Source organism: Crocuta crocuta, unplaced genomic scaffold (genome assembly GCF_008692635.1).
Source record: "Crocuta crocuta isolate KB4526 unplaced genomic scaffold, BGI_CrCroc_1.0 scaffold13, whole genome shotgun sequence".
In the NCBI taxonomy this organism is placed as follows: Eukaryota; Metazoa; Chordata; class Mammalia; order Carnivora; family Hyaenidae; genus Crocuta; species Crocuta crocuta.
In genome coordinates, this window is record NW_027530007.1 from 8205896 (window position 1) to 8223727 (window position 17832).

The following is a 17832-nucleotide window of genomic DNA, read 5'->3' on the forward strand; positions in this document are numbered from 1 at the left end:
GGAGCACACAGAGACCCAGAGGGAACTGAGCTGGCCCAATGGAGACACACCAGTACCGGCACCAACACTCTGGCTTTCTTGATTCCGGCACACTTGCCACACAGAAGTCTAAAAATACGCCCAACTGGATATCCTTCAAATTTGGTTAAAGCCACATGAAATAAGACACACAAAGATGTCCTCGCAGACGCCAAGGAGCATTAGGGAGTGTACAGTGGGCAGGCACACTCACCGAGGGGCTGGATATGGCCCCCACAGGCCTTACTCCACATGCAGCTGTCCCCCAAAAAACTGGAGCTTACACATGAGGAGCAAATGACAACAAATTCTATAAGGAAATGTAGAAGATCTTACTAATATGAAGGCGAGAAAAACTCTGAAAACACAAAAGGCTGTAGAAAAAGGAGCAAGTGCACCTGAGGGCAACAAAACAAGCATGTGTGTCCACCCAGAGGCCACCATGGAAGCAAAAGACAATCGGTCTATAGTATCAGCACATACACATGGTGAGGCTTCATGACTCAGGACGCACACACAAGTTCCATAAGTTAACAAAGGAAAAGCATGAACAAAAGACAAGAACAGACATTTCATAGAAGACAGACAGTGAATGAAAATGACCAGAAGCCTCACCTCGTAAGTAGTCAGGGAAACACAAACGCACCTCAGTCATCCTTGATGCCTGAGCAGTGGGCCCAGGTTAATCTCCAACAACCCCAAATGTACAGCAACCTAGAAGCTGCTTATTCTCTGAGAGGGGGGCTAACTTAGCACCAAAAATATTTTCGGGGAGGAACATTTGCTTCCCCCATGACCTAGCAATTGCCCCCTCCTTGTTCAAAGCCCACGAGGAAGTGTGGCACGCGGGCTGGGGGACATTCAAGGATGTCTGAAGACACCCAGGGCCACAGACCAGAGGATGGAAAATGGACACACTGAGTGTGTGGCTGCACCACAGAGAACCGACCGGCAGTAACATCCGACTTGAGCCACCCTCAGCATGACAGATACATCTTCAAAAATCAAACTACCTAAAAAGTCAATATAAAATGATATATTAATACATATAAACTGGGCTGTAGGAAATGGTCCCACTCCTGTACAGCTACAAAACAAGCAAAGTCAATAATGAATTGTTTCAGGATCTGCAATCATGAGATGAAATTGTTCTAGTAAGTGAAAGACCAATGCCAAGTTCAGGACAGTGTGGCCTCCAGGAGACAGGACACTGGAGTGGGTGCGGGTTAAGCTCTATCCCGGCTGGAGGCTATGGGCACACATGTCCACTACACTGTACACTGAAGTGTGTGATCTACCTGTTCCTGAGGTGCCTCGATGTCACATTACACCATAAACAAGAATAACAGAAGAATAAACAAGAAGTACAGGGCTTCTCTCAGGACTGGGTGAGGATTAGCACCTCCTTAACCTCTGCACCAACCCAGCGCCTTTTCTGAAAGGCCCACATTCCCACAATGGCAAACACCAAAGCCCCCAAAGCTTTCGAAGCTCAGAGTCTTTACTGGAAGGTTCCCCAAGTGCAGGGCTGGATGGAGCCCACTCTGCCTTCCTGGGCCCCTGAGCTCAGAGGTGACGATGGAGGCCCTGGGGGCCCGGCGGTTCCCTCCCCTCGCAGGCCACTGGCTCAGACAACGGTCACATTCGCAGAGTCTGGGTTTCCGCCTGGAAAGTCACAGTCTTTATTCCCGATCCGAAGTGACAGGCACGGCTTACAAAAGAAGAAAAGAGCACGTGTCATCAGAGAACACGTGCATGCGGAGCGGCGGCTGCTCTGGGAACAGCACCGGCCCTGCGCCCCCGCCGTGTGTCCACCTTGTCCCCGCCGATCGCAGTGCCCATGGAGCTCGGCCCAAGGCGAGGGGCCCGCATGCCGGATGCGGAGTCCGCCCACAGTCCTGGAGGCTCACAGGGTTCTGTCACGGCTGCGCGGTCAAGGCCGAGCTCCGAGGTCGGGGTGTGCCCGCCGGGGCTCTTCCCGGGCACGGGTGCCGCGGCCGTGGACTCGTGGCGAAGCCGGGCCAGCTCCGGCCGGTGCTGGGTGCACGTGGGCTGCCCTCCCCCACCCCCCAACTCCAACCCTTGGAAGAAACTCCCCGTTTGTCTTCGAGATTGTAGAATGAGGAGGCTGCAGGGATCTTAACGAGCTCTGTTTCCATGGCAATCGAGCATCTCGAGGGCGCCGAGAGAGCGGAGCACAGAGTGTGGAGCAGCCGCGCCCGACACGGGGCCACTCACGGGTTGTGCCCGGCGCCCAGGCCCCTCTCATTCACAGGCAGCGGACCACGGCCCGGGTGACCGGCTCAGCCCTGTGTGGTGCCTCGCAGAACCAGGCGCGAGTGCCCCCATGATGTGGCACACGCCAGGGCATGGTGACGGCACGGCCCAATGCCCCCAGGGAGAGGGTCCCACGTTGGTGACATGGCCCCAAGCGAGGCCACAGGGTGGGAGCGGCGTGCAGCCGACACCAGGGCTCAGGGCAGAGCGGGCATTGCTTCCTCGGGGAAAGTGACCCCCTCCTGACTCTGTGCCCCGCAGGGCGGGGACCGCCTGGCTCCTTCTGTGACACAGAACCGTATTGACAGAGTGCACTTCCGGCTAAGACGTCTGTGATGTCCTGGTCACTTGTCATGCAGGACCGTGTGCAGAGCTGACGTGAGGGGACAGAGGTGGGGGCCGGTGGCCCTCAGGGCTGTTCTCTGTGCCACCATCACCCTGCCAGCGTCTGTGCTCACAGGACACTCCCCCCAGGCCCCCCTGCTCTCCCACCGAGAGGCTCCTACCACGTGCCATGTGACCTTCTGCAAACAGCAGCCTGGTTTTGGGCGGGACGCCAGCCCGGCTGTGGGAAAAGTATCTGGGGCTGCTGCGCAGTCTGGTGGGTCCTGAGGGACAAGTACGCCGTCGCCGTGCCAGGGCCTCGGGGAGGGACAGGCACAGGACGCACAGCCGATCACAAGTCTGCACCAGGACGCACTGCCTCTCAGCAGGGTGCTCCCAGCTGGAGGTGAGGACCCGAGGGTGCTGAGCTGTGGAAGGTGGGTGAAGAGCTAAAGGAGGGAGCCACTCGGCGGGGGAGGTGGGTGGCCTTCACGAGCCACGTGGGCCACAGCCCTTGTCAGCTTGGGAAGTGTCCCGGAGCCAGAGATGCCCCTACGAGGGCAGCAGCAGCCCCGACCATGAGAACGGGCCCTGCGCACGCCGCATCTGCCTCCAGAACAAAGCACGACAGCAGGAAAACAACCATGGGAACGTGCCGGGGCCTCACGGGCAGACGCGTGCGCAGGAGACAAGATGCCAGGAGAAGGGGTGCTCCCCCGGGGCCACCTTGTGTCCTCAGGTTGTTTTGCTTATTGTTTGTTTATTTATTTTGAGAGAGCGTGGGCATGCGAGCGTACGGGGGATGGCTGGAGAGAGAGACAGAGAGAGAGGGAGAGAGGTGGAGAGAATCCCAAGCAGCCTCCATGCTGTCAGTGTGGGGCTCGAACCCATGAACAGTGAGATCATTACAGCTCAAATCCAGAGTCCTACACTTAACCGACTGAGCCCCCAGGGCGCCCCCATCAGGCGGTTTTGTGTCTTTGGAGGCATCCATCCAGAGATAGAAACTGGGCCTCTGTGTCTCCAGGAAAACCCAAGCCTAAGGAAAGGTCTCAGCCACCCTGGACCGCTGTGACACAACACCAGAGACGGGGGGCGGTGGGGGGTGGGGAGCAACCAAAGGTCATTCTCAGGGTCCGGAGGCTGGAGGTCTGGGCAGGACTGGGGCGCAGGTGCGGCCGGCTCTGGCCAGAAGATGCAGAGACAGCTGTCCCGCTCTTAGAAGGACACTGATCCCGGGGCGCCTGGGTGGCTTAGTCGGTTAAGCGTCCGACTTTCGCTTGGGTCATGATCTCGCGGTTCGTGGGTTNAAAGGACACTGATCCCACCATGAGCGCCCCGCCCCATGACCTCAACTATCACCTCCCCGAGACCTCGTTTCCAAACACCATCACGTGAGGGGTTAGGGCTTCCATAGAGGAGTCTGGCAGGCACACATTCAGTCCCTAACACTCTGCCCCCGTCCCCCCAAATCCATGTCCTTCTCACATGCAGAGCACACATTCCACCTCACCAGCCCCCAAAGTCTAAACTCATCCCAGCGTCACCCTGCCGTCCAGTCTCGTCTACACCGGGCGCAGATGAGACTCTAGGCATGATTCACCCAGAGACAGAATTCCTGCCCAGCTGGGAACCTGTGACGCCAAACAAGGTATGTGTTTCCACAACACAATGTTGGGACAGGCCGGGATGGCCACTCCTGCTCCGAAAGGGAGACAGGAAGGAAGCAAAAGGTGCTGGGTCCTGACCGCGCCCACAATGGAGCAAAGCAAATCCTACTGGATCTTAAGGCTGGAGGATAAACCCCATTGGGCTGATGCGCTGCCCTCGGGCCCACTGGGGCGGCATCGTTACCCTGGCCTGTGAGGCTCCCGAGACCCCGCAAAAGAGGGGGCCGTGGAGAAGAGAACCTGCAGCCTGGCCTATGGTCGCCCTTCGAGGCATCTGCTGGATGCTGAGCTGCACAAGTTCAAGGCCAGAGGCCAATAAGCCAAGCAAAGAGCAGCTGCAGAAAGGACAACAAAACCCCAAAGACAGCCCTGGGAGAGATGCTGGCTGCTCCTGGTGCTGGGGAGACAAGGGCTGGAGCCTGGGGTCCGGCTGACCCCCAGACCTGCGGGGTTAACGTTACTGAACGACACACATGGGGATGGGCAAGGGGCCAGCCTGAGCTGAATCGAGGCGGTATGTCCACACTCCGTCTGCCAAAATAAAATTAAATTACCTCATGAGGAACACAACATCATTCAGAGTGCCTGAAGTTTTTCAAACACAATATCTGATATTCAATCAAAAATTACCAGGCAGGCCAAGATATAGAAGCCTATTGGATAGTCTACAGAAATAGACTCAGGTGATTCAGACTTTCAAATGTATTTAAAAAGATTAGATGAAAGAATTTCACCATTGAACTAGACCCAGAGAAAAAGAAGCCCTAAAAAAAAAAATCCGAGGATTTCAGAAATTTAAAAAGCAAAAAAGTAATTGAAGTTAATAATTCAGGAGAAAGATTTAAAAGCCGAGGAGACCAAATAAGACACATCAGTAGAAAATATCCAGATTGAGGCACAGAAGGTAAAGAAAATCAGGATGGAAAAAAAATACAGAAAAGAGCATAAGAGACATACGGGACCTGGTCCAAAACCGTGGGTCCGGAGCCCTGAGGGAAGGAGGCAGAGGGAATAGGGCCGTGGTGGGAAGGGTACTGGCTGACATTTTCCAAAAAGACAAGAGATATTACGCCCTAGATCCAAAAAGCTCTATAACCTCAGGTGGGATAAATTCAATACTTCCCTTTCACAGGGCTGCTGAAACGGAAGAACAGAGACCACTTTAAAAGCAGCCAGAAGAGAGAGAGAGAGAGAGAGAGAGAGAGAGAGAAGCATCACCCTCAAGGAACAACAAGAATGACAGGTGACTTTTGACAGAAACAACAGAGGCCAGAGAACAGCGAAGTCAAAGCGCTGGCGGAACGATCCTGTCTGTCTACACTAGCGCACCCGGTGGAAAACATCCCTCAGAAATGAATGCAAAACACATTTTCACGCAAACAAAACCAATTAATTATCAGCGATTCTGTGCCAACAGAAATACTAAAGGGAGTATTTCTAACAGAAGAAAAATGGCCTCGGACATAAGCATGATCACACAGGAAGCCATGAAGACCTCAGGTTACATCAACAGCTAAGTCTGAATGAGCATCGTTTAAAACTATTATAAATGATGATTTGTGGGGTTTAAAATATGTGAAATCCACATGCACGACAATAACAGCATAGAAATTGACAGGCGTTAAATGTAACTCAGTGCTCTAAGGTTCTTGCCTTCCCTGGGAAACAATACAAGTATTTAAGGTACATTCCACAAACATCTCTTGTTATTTCTAAGGCGGCCAGAATATTTTAAAAACTATATTTTTTAAAAGTATTTAACAAAGCTAATAAGGGAAGTGTGTGTGGAATAATGACACTGCCCCTAAAGCAGGTGAGAAAGGAAGGCAGAAAGTCTCTAAAACAAGCGGGGGCTGGGGCCCCACACCCCACACCCCGCCTCGGGGGAGGGGAGAGGGGCTGGAGTCAGTCAGCCACCTGTGGCCAAGGATTCCATCATCACAGCTTTGTGATGAAACTTCCGTGAATGTCCACAGCTGGCGTGTGCCTGGGGAGGCCACGGGCGTCTGCGGGCCCGGCCCCCACCTCACCCTCTGCAGCTTCCCAGTCAGGCTGGCCGAGTCGTACCCTTGACGATAAGCTAGACACTCAGGTGTCCTCCTGAGTCCTGTGAGCCATTCTGGCACATTCCTGAACCTGACAGGGGGTGTGGGGACACGTGACTTCTGTGGGTAGGTCAGGAGTATAGCAAGACCGGGACGGTGTCCGAGGTTGGGGTTGAGTCTTGTGGACTCAACCGGCGGGGCCTGCACTAACTCGGGCAGACAGTGTCAGAACGCAGTGAAATGGCAGGACACTCGGTTGGTGTCACAATTGGTCACTGGTTGTGTCCACACGACAGATGTCCGGAACCAGGGCAGAGCGCGACCCGGCGTGGCCACTTCAGGAAAGATGGCAGATCAGGCCCAGACCCTGAGGCTCGGTGCTCATCCACCACCCGGATGCACGGACGCGCACAGCAGCTGAAAGCTGGCCCCTCCCTGGGCACACTGGAGAAGCCGCAGTGAGTTCACACGGGGAGACCCGGAGGGCAAGGGGCTGCTGAACCAGGGCCGCAGGGCACTCGGGGGACTCACACTCACAGGACGCTGGCTGAGACCCTGTGGGATTCCACGACAGGAAGTTCGAAAACAAGCAAGACTATCTGGTGTGGGGGTGGGGGGGAATGGCGCCCGGGGGGGCATCCCCTGTAGAAACTCTTTCCATGAACGCTCTCAACTTCACAGTTGCTGGAATGCTTTGTTCTGTTAAAAATAAAGGGAGGCAGGGGCGCCTGGGTGGCTCAGTCGGTTAAGCGTCTGACTTTCGCTTAGGTCATGATCTCACAGGTCGTGNTAAAATAAAAATAAAGGGAGGCACCGGGCCATTTTCTTCCACGGAGAAAAATGTGCAGGCCTAAGAGGGGACCCGGGACTGTGTTCTTAACTTTGTTTTTGGCTTTTTATAACCTGCTCTCTAAGATGAACTTTTTGGAGCCCGTGCCCAAAATGTAACCTGTTATTTGGTTACCTCCGTAAGAACAAATGTCGACCGTATTCTCTCCATGAGAATAAAGGGGCGTCTCTTGTCCCAAAGGCGCCTTCGCTCACCAGACAGCGCGCCGACGTCACTGCGATTAGCACAGACACCCGGGAAGCACACGCTCGGCACGCACACAGAAACCTGCTCCCGGGTCCCCGAGGGGCCTCAGCGTGCCCTCCTGTCCTCGCCACAGGTGGGGAGGAGGTTCTCTGCCTGATGTCCCTGATTCCCCAACGCGACCGCGTCCTGCAGCGCCCGGGTCACGTGCTCACACCACCCGCAAGCCGCCTCTTCCCCCAAAGCCAGCCTCGCGGGGCCCTGGACCCGGCGCCCACCTCCCAGGGCTGTGGATGGGGGGTGGGCTGCCCCTCGGCCACTCCCTGCCCCTTCCGCCAGTGACAACACCATCATCTCCCCACGCTCAAACATCTGGGCACCGGGGCACCTTCTAGCTCAACACCAATGGCCTTGACCGTCCTCCTCCGGGGCCACATCACAGGCCATCTGTCAGAATCGCCTCCAGGGACTGGAGCCCAAGTACCTCTGTGCCGCACTCCACGCCCACACCCGGGCCTCCTCCCGCCCAGATGCCAGCCCAGCCTCTCGACATTCCGCGTCCAATCTAAGAGGCCAAAACTAGAAACGCCGGTATCGTGCCCCGAGGAACACAGGGACCTGCGAGACGCGCCGTGGCCTCAGCGATGCCCGGAAGTAAGAGGTTTTGTCCTGGAGCTGCGGGAACACAGGAGGGGTCAGCTCCCGGCTCATCTCCGAGGAAACCACCCTCCCCTCCCCTCCCAGGCCGACAACTGCAAACCTCGAGGGAGAGACGGCTGGATGGAGGCCGAATGCACCCAGGAGCCACATTTTTGTAAATTTCGTGTCTGAGGATCAAATCGTAAGGAAGAAAGGTCTTGGGGAAAGGATCTAAAGCCCCCGGGACAGGAGCTCGGAGAGGGTGCGGCAAGGGCGGGCTAAGTCCCAGGCAGAGCCGAGGTCTACACAGGGACTTAAGGGAGTCCAGGGCTGAAGCGTGAGTGTCCCCAAAACCCAGGTGGCGGTGACTGGGCCTAGGGGAGTGGCTCTCTGCATAGACCTGCCCCAAGGAGCCGATCTGAAAGCAGGGATAGAAGCGGTGGGGGAAGGGGCTCCTGATGCGCAGGGACCCCCCCAGCAGACCTCCTGCCTGCAAGCTCTGGCCACACCCTCCGTAAACCCTGCCCCTCCTCATCGCCTCAGGCACCCCCCACCGCTGACGGCATGCGGGTGCCTGGAGCTGCTGCAGGGAGGAGGGGGCAGCTGCTGAGCGGCTGACCAGGGCTGTGAGCGCCACGCAGCAACAGAAAGGAGCTGGCACAGAGGGGCGTGCCACTTCCCAGGCGCCAGCCCCAGAGGACCACAAGCGGAGCCTATGGCACGCACCAAACACTAAATTATGGAGAGAACAGGTCTGCAGCTGGCAGGGCTCAGGGAGGGTGGGGGCAGGGAGGGGCCCAGAACAGCCTGGGCGGGGGGCGGGGGGGGACCCTNGGATGCAACGTTACACACCGCGGGGCGCTGGGCAGAGGGTACACGGACATCTACTGATCTCGCAGCTTCCGACTGCGAGGCGCGGGCCTTATAGATTACAGGTCTGATTCAAGAGCGAGCCCACTTTTAAGAAACTGAGGTGGTTTAGGAAATGGGAATAGTAGTTTCAGTTTGGCAAGATAAGAACATGACGATAAATGCTTTCTCGTGGCAGTGAGCGCGCTACGACGCGATGCCTGTGTTGTGGAGACTGTGGCTGGAATGTTTCTCTGAGGATGCTGGGCCGCCAGGATTTGGGCCGGGGAAGGCGGGCTCTGGCTGCCAGAAGTTACCAGTGGAGCGGGAGAAGGTCTTCGGTACACAACTCTACTCTTGTGGATGTTTGGAATTTTTCATAACAATTTTCTTAAAAAGACAAACAAGAAACTCATTTCCACTTTCTGTCTCTGGCGTCCCCTCTGGGCTGGAGCCCCCGTCTCTCCAGAGCCAGCCCTTGGGGGCGAGGGCTCTGTGGTCACAAGAAATGAGAATCAGAGGTCAGTGGGGCGGGGGGCTGGGGCCTCCGGAACAAGTCAGGTGCAAACGAGGCCACGGAGGTCCCAGCCCCCCATCCACCCTGGAGGGACTTGTCCCACGACTACTGAACACCTGAAAGAAAGGCTCCCGAAGTCACCTGATCACAGCTCCCGGAGCAGCACCCAGACAGGCCTGGGGGGGGGGGGGTGNGCCATGTGACTGCCTCACCCCAAATCCATTTTGCCTGCACATTTACGAAGACCTCACGTGACACTAGACCAGCTTGCTGCCCTCACTTCACTCTCACCAGCCGCAGGGAAACCAGCCCGTTGTGAGCAGTGAGCCGCCCACACGCTCACGACCACCTCCCCAAACGTCAGATACCCCGTGTCCCCAGCCACCTTTGGGCTTGAAAGGCCAGCACAGGACAAGTAGACGCGACGCAGGATCCAGCAGGAGGGCCAGCGTGGCCGTGACACCAGTGCATGGGCCTTTGAAGCCCTTAGACAGGAGGCCCCGGTGCAGAGGGCGCTGGCTCTGTGACAAGGAATGACGGCCCAGAACCGTGTGCCCGAGAGTCCGCTGGGACAGCACCACCACGTCGGGAAGCCCACGGGGCCGCAGGTGAGCACAGTAAGCCGGAGGCCCACGGCGCAGTCCCAGATGCGGGCGGACTCCCCACTGCAAACAGCCTGACAGCGGACAGGGGCGGGGCGGGGGGCGCCCCCTCCACACTCACTTCCTGCCCCCACCTGTTCACAGGGGAGCCGCCCCCAGCCCTCCAGGTCCCGCCAACGCTGTCCCAGTGCGGGGCTCCTGCCCTTCTCCCCAGCCCCCTCCTGGGCAGCGGCCGCCCCATTTGGCTCCGATTCCACAGGACCAATCACGTTCAGCCCTGTGGCTCCCGCCTCTCAGTGCCCCCCCCCCAGCCGCCCTGTTCTCTGCATTCCCGCCTCATCCCCTCCTACCTGGGCTGAGTGGCTCCTTCTCTTCTTGGAGGGAGCACCCCCCCCAGCCCTTCCAGCCGCCTTGTGGCTCCATATACTTGCGGGCTCCCCTGTCCGTCCTTCCTCTCCCCGTCAGGACACAAACTCCTTGTGCACAGGTGGCCTCACCCCAGTCCCTGAACCAGACGTGGCCGCCGTGGTGCCTGTGCACAGGAGACCCTGAGAATCAGGCTATTTGAAAGTGACAAAGTCCACGGTCTTCCCTGCCCCTCCAGGGCAAGTGCCCCGTGTCCAGGGCCGCCGTCCTCTGCGAGGCTAGAGAACCCAAGAGTCTGGCCCCATCTCTGACGACCAGCTGTGGTAGTGCAAGCCCCAGCTTCTCCACCCTTCTGCCCGAGTCTGGGCAGCCAACGAGACAGCCCAGGAAGCACCGGCGCAGCGGGCGCACACCGCGCCGTCCGCGTCCACGGGCCCCATCATTTACTGCGCTGTGCCAGCCCTCACCTGTAACCGGAAGGTTCCCGAGAACAGGAATTACACTCACACCTCCATTTTCACCATGGGCCTAAGTAGCATTCAGACCACAGCAGCGGACTCTCCACTATTTATACCTCGCCTTGTCCTAAAAGTGACCCAAGAAAGCCAACCATAGCTCTATCCACTGAGAAAGGCTTATAATTGCTACAATATTAAAAATTTATCACATTGATGTGACTCGAAATCAAGAGGCAGTTAAGACAGGGTGCTGGGGGCAGTGAGGCCTGGGTTAGGGAGGCGGCTGTGTGCGCAAGGTGCCCTGGCACACAGCGGGGTGGCCAGGGGGCTCAGGAAAGTTCCCGCAGGCACCTCCTTCACACCTCGTCTTCAAGAGAAGCTCTGCACCTCCCCAGAGAAGAAAAAGCAGGGGGGGAGGGGGTCCCGTGATCCCTTGATGGGCCACTTCTGGGCTAACTGCTCCCCCGGCTGGCCATTACATTTGCTTCTGGACCCCCCCCAGTGAGGGGGCTGTATTTTTATACTTCTCTTCTACAAAGTTGAAAAAAAAAAAAAGACATGAAGTTTCTAAGAGTCTATGGTTGACCCAAACAAACAAAAACAGAATGAAAAATCTGCAAGCAGGACTTGCAAAGCCCACAAGACTCGGGGGGGGGAGGGGGGAGGGTAGGATACAAATAATTAAAAAAAAAAATCTCAGGCAGAGCCAAGGGATGGGTCCGGGCAGGGCTGGAGGCAGGGTCGTGGCGAGGACAGGATCCAGGGCCCCGCAGAAGTTACGTTCCCACCTGCCAGGACAGGAAGAGTGAAAAGAAGAAAAGGAAACAGCACAGCTTCTCCAGCCCGTTACCCACAACCCCTTCTGGTGAGAAGGACCCCGGAAGCGTTCCTGTTTCTGCATCAGGCGCTGGGCCTCTGTGTTTACTAGGCACCTGTCACAGGTGCGGTTCTGCGGCAGACCCACCGCCCAGGTGACCCTTGAGCCACACCCTGGTTGGGGGTGCTGACCGCCACCCCCAACAAAAACCCATGTAGAGTATGAGGAGCTCACTACTGACCAGGAGGCCTCACGGAGAACACACGTTTCTGTGGCCGCAGCGACACAGGGAGGCGTCACTACGTGCGACGCGCCGTATTCTGAGAACGGAGGACGTGAGAGGAAAGAAAATCACGAGGAACACACGTGCGGCACTGCACCGTGTGGGCACGACAACGCATAAGCGGACCCGTGCGGTTCACACCCGTGCTGCTCAGGAGTCTGCGGTGCGGCTGCCGTGTCTATTCCACACACACGTCCGCCCGTCCCTGTCCTACGTCGCGTGTCCTTCCCGCCTCACATCGCCGCTCTCGACGCACACCTGCGGCGAAGCCACCGTGTCAGCGGCGCTGCTCTGTTCCTGTCCCGTATCCACCACACGCCCGTCACGTCCGGGGCAGGCGCCTGCTGCGTCAGCCACACGTCTGCCGGGGTCTGCTCTGCGCCACAGCGGCTCACGTCCCGGGTTTCCCAGGCAGGGCTGCAGGGCCGGCCAGAGCCTGGCGCTGCCTGGACTCCGGTCACTTCTGCGTTTCTAAAGCCTGCCTGGTCCTTAACCTCCAAGTAACAGGGACAGACATGGGGCAACACGGCCGGCAGGAACGCGCATGCATGTGCACGCGCGTGTGCACACGCACACGTCCAGGGGGCTGGCTGAGGCTGCGACGTGCAGCCCTGAGCGCTGAGCACACCTCTCCCTTCCTGGGGCTGTCCTAGCAGGTGAGCGACGACGAGCGACTGCTGCCAGCACAGAGCACAGTGTGCCCAACGGGCAGGCAGTCCTACCAAGAGGGAGAAACTGAGGCACCAGGAACCTGAAGTCCTTTGCTCTGGGTCCCACACTCAGTGGCCGNCCCCTGAGCACACCTCTCCCTTCCTGGGGCTGTCCTAGCAGGTGAGCGACGACGAGCGACTGCTGCCAGCACAGAGCACAGTGTGCCCAACGGGCAGGCAGTCCTACCAAGAGGGAGAAACTGAGGCACCAGGAACCTGAAGTCCTTTGCTCTGGGTCCCACACTCAGTGGCCGAGAGGCCAAGTGCACCTCAATTGCCTGCCTGTGGTCACAACAGCTTGGCTTGAATGAATGAGTGAAACAAAGGAACACAAACTAAAAAGAGAACAAGTAAATTAGCGTCGGAGCCTCCCCCACTCAAGGTCATCCCTGGGCTTTTATCACAAGGTCAAAGGAGAGAAAGGGGCCGGGGGCATGAGCAACTGCACGGGGAATCCAGGGCCCACCTGGAAGAGTGGGGGGGGCACCAGCCTCCCCCACTAGAGGACTTGGCTGGTGCGGATTTTTAGATTCTTAAAATCTGCCGGAGATTCAAAACGGGCTTTAGTAATTAGGCACAAAAAAGGGGCCCGTTTCTCCTAGAAATTAAGCCTTTTGAAAGGTTTTAAGGCTTTACTGAGGGAAAGCCCAGAGCTGTCCAAACTAAAATCAGAAGGGGACACACGCAGAATTCCATATTGTCAGAGGGACAGCAGGGACAGAAAGAAGACCCCCCCCCACCTGCAAGGGGCTGGGCCAGTCCCACAGGGGCCCTGCAAGATCCCTTTACAAAGAATCATTTTAACAAAAGTATTCCCTCACCGACCTGCTTACTTTAGAAAACCAGCCATGAGGAAGCAAGGCAAACTCATGAGCACCTAGCCCCCCGGAGGTGAGAGCAGCACACGGGAGCCTCCACGCCCCTCCCAAGTCCTGGAAGCGCCCCTGCCTCCCCCTGGAAGTGCGAGATCGTGTATCAATAATGACAAAGTAAAAGTGTGACCCTTACCTAATAAATTCTAGCAAGGCCAAAACCTCCCTCCAAGTAAGTGTCCCTGCCACGGGGGCCTCTGCGAACCCCACCTCCCCTCAACGAGGCCGGCCTCGACGGCCCCCAACGGCCACCGCCCCGTGTGGCCATGTCTGTGTGCAGCGAGGTGCTAGCCTGTCTGTGCATCAGCTCATCTGAGCTGCTGGAGTCCCCACCCCCGTGCAGGTCACACCAGACCAGGAAACTGAGGCAAAGAAATGCCACGTAACCCCAGCGGGCCTCTGATGGGGGAGTGCCTGGAGAGAGGCCGTCCACCCAGGGCCCCCTGGGACCCTCTCCTTATCGGGGAGGAGTCTGACCAGGGCACCTGCCTCTTGGGTGCGGCCCCAGTTTCCCTTGGGGTGAGTGGAGGCAGTGGGGGGCACGAGAGGTCAGCTGGGTGTGCCCTCAACACCCACGCGGGACAGCCGGCCCCCAGGGCAGCAGCGGAGAGGGCAGTGCTAAGGGGGACCTCCAGTGTGTCTGTTCCTCGTTCATCCTGACAATCACCCCAGGCGGCCATCTGGGCTGCTGAGCCAGGAGAAGGTCCAAACACAGCGCCCTCCAAGTGGAGGAAGCCCACCTCGCAAACTGGCTGCGAGTTTCCGGAACTGGCGTCCGGGGGACATCATCCTCAGAGAGGGAGGGATGTGGTGTTTAGATCCAGAGACAGAACCCTGGGGGCAAAACCCAGACCTCGGGGGTGAGGACGGGGCAGCCCCCCGGGGCCACGGGGGGGGGGGTGGGGTGGGGGGGCAGAGATGGAGGAGAGGGGCCGGCTGGCAGCTGGTGACCGCAGGTGAGCAGGGGACAAGACGAGACACGCCAGCACAAAAATCGCTGCCTCCGTGGAATCCTCGATACTGCAGATGGCTTCCCCTGATGTGCACGGTCATCCACATGGCACATTTAGAAATAATTTTAGCAAAACCACCTCTGCCACCACAAAATGAACTTGGACCGAGGGGAGGCTGCACCGTAGGTCACAGGGAGGAGATGGCAGTTGGCCGGGGGCAGAGAGTGTCTGCCCTTGGCCTCTGGGCTGGGCTGTGAAGACTGACCGGCTGTGTGGAGCAGACACGGGGACGGTTAATATTCTACAAGGCCCAGGGGCCGCTTCAACGAGCGGGCTCAAGGCCAGGGCTCCTGCCACCCCGGGACCAGGGCCCTTCGGCACCGGGCGCTCGACGCTGCGCTGTCTTCTCCCACGACAGGGCATCCCCGTCTTACTATCGTTACCTTGAAAATGCATTTCAAGACTTTTCTGCTCCGTGCAAGTCCGTTTTCGCCAGACACGGACAACAGACGCTGAACCCGATAGGAACAGGAAGTAGGTCAAACCCAGGCTGCAGGTTTGTTGCGTTAACTCCTTGCGGGCTCGCGAAATGCAGCAGGAACGGGCGACCAGAGACCCTGTGCAGCTCCCCCACCTCGCCTCTCACGGCCGCTCTGCCCTGCGGCTTCTCCCAACAGGGCCTTTGCACACGCTGCGCCCGCACACCTGCAGGCGGCCCCTTGCTCCCTCCCCGGCGCGGGACGCAGGGGCCAGGCTTCTGCGGACCAGCCAGCCCCACCCAGTGTCTCTGTATTGGCTCCCGCTGTGGCGGCCACTTACACTAACTGTAACTCAGAACTTTAAATGACCTGTTGGTGTATGTTTGCTCATTAACGAGGGGGGATCAGGAGTGCGTCATCCCGGTCAGTGCTCTCCCCGCGTCCAGCCAGCACCTCCCCAGCCCTGGGACCACCACTGATGGGCACAGAAAGTACACGCGCATCCAGCACTGAATGAATGAACGAGTGAAGGAAGGAAGGAAGGAAGGAATGACGAGGCTCTGGGACGGAGGCTCTCCAGAAGGCCGCGCTGAGGGCAATCTTAGACAGGGTGAAAAGAGCACCTCCACTTTACGCTCATCTCCTGATGCACGATCCCAGCAGTTCAGGGGGAGGGGCGCCCCCCCCGGTGACATAACAGGGACCAGGAGGTTTCCACCGACACAGAGCTGTGTGGCCGCAGGGACAGATGTCCCCCACAAAGCCCCAAGTCACAGCGCACACAAAGGTGGCTGTGCTACCAGGTTGCGAGCAGTAAAAGCCCGGTTATCTGGCCCGCGAGTGGCAGCGCGGAGGCCGAGAGGCACTGGCCGTGGTTCTCTGTCACCGGCGTCGAAACTGGCCATCCACTTCCGCTCGCTGGTGCACAGTCGAAAACCTACCAGCAGCAGACCCACCAGAAGCTTCAAGGGCGGCAGTGGGGAGCTGGTTTTCCAGCTGGTCACCCATCCCTCCCAGCTTGTCCTCAGAGAGGTTCCGAAGTAGCTTGGCTCCCCAAGTCGTGGTCACCGCCTCCAGGAGCCACGGCCCCGCCCCCACCCGGGGGCAAGTAGCCCAGCGTGTAGAGAAGGGCCCCAACACGCTATTCAGAGGCAGCATCACGGCCCTTGTTGAAAGTCAGCTGCCTCTGTTCACACCTTCCCAGAGGCATCTCTGTAGCTGAAGCATCTAAGTGTGGGGAGACGGTCTGAAGGCCTGCACACCCCAGGGCTGCGTCCTAGTGAGAAGCTGCTCCCTGGACACCCCAGGGTCTCCCAAAACCCGCCAGTGAAGTGGTCTGTACATGTGGGACCTCCCCTCCCAGGGACCCCTGCTGGGGGGGGGGGGGGGGGGTCATGCCTCCCACATCCTCCAACAGCCCAGCTCTCCAGGAGTCTCCCAAGCCCCACAGAGGGGCCAGAGGTGCTCGGTTGCTCGAGGACCCCATCACACCAGGACGAGAGACAACCAGCCCTTCCTGCAGCCATGTGCCCGGAACACGGTGTACACGCAGGCTACCCGAGTCTCCACAGTCCTGAGAAACAGGAACCTCGGCCCTCCCAGAAGTGAACGGGGGCCGGGGCCACAGGGCAAGCACTTTCCCCAAAACCACTAGCTCCTCGAGGACGAGGGTCCACAGGCTGTGGCGGCCAGCTCCGCCACCTCTCCCCACCGTCCAGCTGACAGCCTTCCCCCCCGAGCAGCTGTGGCACTGGGGTGCCAGGACGGGTCCCCTTCCACCGCAGACCCAGGCCAGTCAGGACAAGAAGCCTGAGGCCCAGAGAGCTTAGGATCTCAGAGGAGTAACAGATGTCAGGGCGGAGCTCGGGATCTTTGTCAAAATGGAGGGAGAGCAACCGGCTTTCTCCCCCGGAGGGAACAGGGATGGATGAGCAGGCCACAGCCCCCTGGCGCGTCTGCAGCCTCCTAACCGACCTTGGCTGGGCCCTGAGCCCCCCCTCCTCACCAGCCCCGCTGACAGGCAGTCGAGGGGCTGGGGGTCCTGAGCCTCCTCGGTGCGTGGGCACCCTGTCTGGCAGGATGCCCCTGAGTGATGTCAAAGGATGTGCCTGGTGACAAGTGCTGTTAGGAGCCACCTTTGTTATGAGGACTTACACAAACCAGTTCTGCACGCGCACTAGCTAATTAAGCTTTCTGAGTGTTCTTTCTGCCAAACGTGGCAAAATACAAGTGTTAAGTAATGGCTTTCAGCATTGAAGGCTCCTTCCGAGGTGGGCAAACACCAGGTTCCCAGGTGCGCGCGCCCGTGCGTGCGTGCGTGCGTGCGTGCGTGCGTGCGTGTGTGTGTGTGTCAGGGCACTCAGGCTGAGGTCAAGGTGGGCCCTCCCCACAGCGCCCTGAGTCTCTGCTACAGGGAAGCCGGGAGCTGACAAAGGTTTGTGAGTTGGGGAGCAAGCCTGACCATCTGCAGGAGACGCTCAGATCTGCTTCCCCAGACTCATGGCCTCCAGCCCAGGACCATCCGCCCCTCTCACAGCGATGGCCCCTGACCCTCATGGTGACGGCTGTGGGAGCTGCCGTGCGCCCCCTCCTGGAGAAGCCTCACGCCCTCAGGGAAACACATGACCAACGCCGCGGGGACCAGCCTCCGCCTCTGAGCACCCACAGAAGGTAAGCTCGGCCCTGAGCGTCCTTCTACGTCCCCACATCCAATCCTCTCAAAATTGTGGAGTAAGTTCTTTGTGTCCCCATCTGCCACGTGCGGAAACTGAGGCCTGGAGAGAAGAGGCGACGCGCCCGGATGAGAGCAGGAAGCGGGGTCTGGCAGACACTGCTGCCCATGCTGAGCCTCCTGGCAGCCGGGTCTCTGGGCTGTGGCTGCCCTGGAGGCTGGTGCGGCCTGCAGCGCTGCCCCTGCGTG

General features: G+C 58.5%; 1 protein-coding gene and 1 long non-coding RNA gene across 3 annotated transcripts in view; one reads left to right on the forward strand and one right to left on the reverse strand.

Moving 5' to 3' along the window:
- PRKCZ (protein kinase C zeta) overlaps positions 1–17832 on the reverse strand; it is a 92969-nt gene that overhangs the window by 27118 nt on the left and 48019 nt on the right. The window lies entirely within an intron of this gene.
- On the forward strand, positions 6225–9270 carry LOC144231355 (uncharacterized). Of its 2 annotated transcripts, XR_013335066.1 has the most exons (7): positions 6225–6398; positions 6631–6792; positions 7365–7503; positions 7810–8021; positions 8112–8208; positions 8550–8758; positions 9055–9270. It is a non-coding gene; the product is annotated as an uncharacterized LOC144231355 (long non-coding RNA). The 2 variants fall into 2 exon arrangements; XR_013335065.1 differs by having other exon boundaries at positions 7365–8021.